This window comes from Pyrgilauda ruficollis, unplaced genomic scaffold (assembly GCF_017590135.1).
Source record: "Pyrgilauda ruficollis isolate IOZ18807 unplaced genomic scaffold, ASM1759013v1 scaffold16, whole genome shotgun sequence".
In the NCBI taxonomy this organism is placed as follows: domain Eukaryota; kingdom Metazoa; phylum Chordata; class Aves; order Passeriformes; family Passeridae; genus Pyrgilauda; species Pyrgilauda ruficollis.
The window spans coordinates 4,438,240-4,441,691 of NW_024514764.1; the positions used below are offsets into that span (position 1 = coordinate 4,438,240).

Sequence of the window (3,452 nt, forward strand, 5' to 3'; positions counted from 1 at the left end):
TATTAGTTAGTCCTCAGGGATAGCTCCATTTTCCATGCATGTAACCTTTACTGCTTTGGGATGCAAGCTATTTGTCTTGGCAGCCTGAAACAGCCCATAACTTCACCATGATAACCATTTTTAGTTTGGCCTGTAGATGTATTTCTTTTTTCTTTTTCAAATCCATCTGTCCTGAGAAGTCAAATTCCTGATTTTATCTCGAACCACCCACCCTCTTCACTTACAAAGAAGACCTTGGAACAAACCCTCAGCCTCTTCCCTTGATTTTTGGCTTTTTCCCTTGCCTCATTCTCAAAGAGATTCGTGTTTCTGTTTCACTGTGTCTGGGTTAAATACTTCTGTCCCTGGAAATTCTCCGAGGTTCTGTATTTATTACCTCGCAATAACAGCAATAACAGCCAAAACACTTTTGTTGAATTTACAAGTTTTAAGAACAAGAAAAACAATCCAGAAATAATTTTCCTGCCTTAACAAAGCTGTTGATGATGGGTGCATGCATGAGAAAAGAAACCAGCTCTTCCCCCATCCTCTTCTATTTTTCTCAGAGGCAAAAACAGCAAAAACATCTCTGCTAGAAAAATCATTGAGGCTTGTTGGCAGTGGTTTGCCATTCAGCAGGTTCATTCAGGCTGTTTTCATGGGTGATTCTTTTTTCAGATGTCCAGCATCCAAATATAGAAGATGTGGATGTTTTCTGTCTTTGAAAAGAGAAAAATAGTCATTTTGATGAAGACAGTGGGACTGATGCAAAACACAGAGTGAGACCTGGTGCCTGGTGAGAGCCTTGAGCTGCTTTTCATCTCCACATCGTCATGGAGGCAGCTGTGAGGAGTCTGTAACTAATTTATAGCAGAACAGGAGGCTATTCCGTGTTGCCATAGGTTCAAGTTCAGCCCAGAATCTGCATGGGGTAGGAGGGACATAGGTCTGTCTTTGCCCTGTTCTTTCAGCCTTTGCACCACGTGCTCTCATCAGCTGCCCAAGTGCAACTAGACCTGAGCAAACTTAGCCATGGGGGATAGAATTATGCTGAGGAATTGTCTTAGGAGTGCTGTGAAAGTGGCAGCAATTTGAGAGACACTGAGAAAAACGCCTCTGGTAAAACATGTACTTCTCCACCAGTATTTTAGGCGTAGGCACAAAATGATGTTGAGTGTTTCTTGCTTCCCACAAAGTGCAAAGCTGTTCCTTTAGGTTCATCCTAAATCCTCTGCGTGACTAATTCCCTCTCAGAGTTAGCAGGGAAGACACGCTGGCCTGCTACACAGACTTAGCAGGGATTACTTGGTTTATCACCATCAGTTTCCCTACACTCCAGAGCCACTCTTATTCCCAGACAGATGTTCAGAGGTGGGCCCAGCATCTGGGCAGTGCCTCACCAGACCCTCTGGGTCCTCACTGACAAATACCTGCAAAAATGCTTTTAATCTGTTTGGTTTGGCTTGTCACAAGGCCACAGGGAGCAGCCTCACAGGCTGGATTCAGTTACTTGGGCTCCCACATGGCCATCCCTGCTGGGCAGTCAGGGACTTTTTTGGTGTTTGAACCTCTGTATCCTTGAAGGTTTCATGGAATCACCCATTTTGCTGACAATTGAGGTTGTTCAGCAAACTCTGCTGCCTCTTGGGAACCAATGTGTAGATATTCTTAAATAGCATTCAGGGTTTTACCTCTGATTAGGAACAGATTAATATTAAAATAATTAATGTTAATATATTAATATTACTAGATGTTATATTTTATTATCTGAAGATATGCATATTAATGAGTTAATGGCAATTTCTAGCTAATTAACATCAAGCTTCTTTGATTATGCTCTTTGCTCAGTTGACCACTTTACAACTGCTGGCAGTTAGTGTGATAAAAGCCTTGCAGGATCAAAACTTTTTTAATTTTTAAAATTGTAATTACTATTGCTTTCAACATCCCCATCTGAAGAGTATGGGACTCATCTCTCCTGGAAGAACTGGAAGGTGTCTTGTGTCACTTGAAGGTGACTGGGTGAGTACAAACACACCACATTTATTTAAATCTGTCATTTCCTTTCCCCTTGGTTACTCCTAATTCAACACCATAAAGGCTTTGTCTCCTTGATGATGTCAAGAAAAAGTCTTTGTTTCAGCCTGCTCTGCCAACCCGGTGACATAACCCAAGCTGCCAGATATCTCTTTCCTCATACACAGGTGTCATTCCTCTGGATCTTTCCAGTTCTACTGCTAAAGTGTATCCCATTTATTCTGGTTATCTAGAAATCCTCCCTTCCCCTCCAGCCCAGTCCACCTTTCATCCCAACCATCTGGAAGACTGCTGTTAGGCAATGCTATCTTGGTCTAATTTGCAAGAAATAATTGATTTATTACTGTTACATACCTTCCCTGATTTTCCTGGACATGGCAGAAATAACAGACTGTCCTGGTCTTAAAGAACTTCATATAAATTGCATTCACACACAACATTTCTGAGTGATAAGGGGACCTGAGCTCAAAGGAAGCCGCATCATATCTCAACCCTCTGGAGTTTTGAGAGGTTTATTTTAATAATATCCTGACTTTAGCATATACAATCCATGGTATTTGCCAAGCTTAAAACAACAGCCACAGGAGGATCCTGTCGTACGTTTTGCAACCGGTTCTCACATCAGCAGAGTGCTGATCCTGCATGGAATTCATTCCACATTTTATTCATTATCTGAATGAGTTATCAAGACAGCTCTCTGCCTGGCTGGAGGTACCAACATAGTGCAGACAGATTTTTTCCCACAGAACTCTCTGAAGCAATACTGTCAGCATGGCTATATTTAATGGGCTCTACCCATGCAGTCAATCTCTCAGTGCAGAAGAAATAGTTTACAATCTCTGAAACCCTACACTCCTCTCTGCCACGGAGCAGGAAAAAGTAACATCTACCGTCATTCCTTTTGCATGTCGCTGGGTCCAGGGGGAAGGGAAGGCTAATAAGACAATGAGGACATTGAAAACAATATTTTGAGAGGCAGAGCAAGGCAAAAAAACCCCAAAAAACCCCCAGTAGTCAGCATCTGCAAGAAATCTTTAAGCACAGCTAAAGGCTGACTTTAAATTCACATATGCCATTCTTACCTTTGCTTTAGGCTTAGTTTAGAAATTTAGATCTTCTTTCTAGCATTGCTGTTGCTGAGTGAAGAATTTGGACAACGACTGCTGCATGCAAAGAGGTTTCCCCCAAGTTAAATGCCACTAGGCAGAAAATAACTGACATTTTGGGAAGATAACACAGGGCAGCATTATGTGCTTCAGAGTCCTGTTCTGTAGCCCTGCAGAATGCCTGACAGGGCTGCCACACACATTCAGGTAAAGGTCATTTGTCCAAAAGTGATTTCTGTGAAATAAAATTGCCTGTTTGACAGTTTTAAAAAGAAGTCTGGTTCATGAATATGGCAGAGAAATGTCACTACATGCTGATCAGGGGTAAGT

At 41.9% G+C, this 3,452-nt stretch overlaps 1 long non-coding RNA gene across 1 annotated transcript; it reads right to left on the reverse strand.

Annotated features, from left to right (window-relative positions):
• Window positions 1-351: 351 nt before the first annotated feature.
• On the reverse strand, window positions 352-3,187 carry LOC121350925. Its single transcript, XR_005954734.1, has 2 exons — window positions 3,099-3,187; window positions 352-698 (listed from the first exon to the last, which is right to left on the reverse strand). It is a non-coding gene; the product is annotated as an uncharacterized LOC121350925 (long non-coding RNA).
• Between the last annotated feature and the right edge of the window lie 265 nt (window positions 3,188-3,452).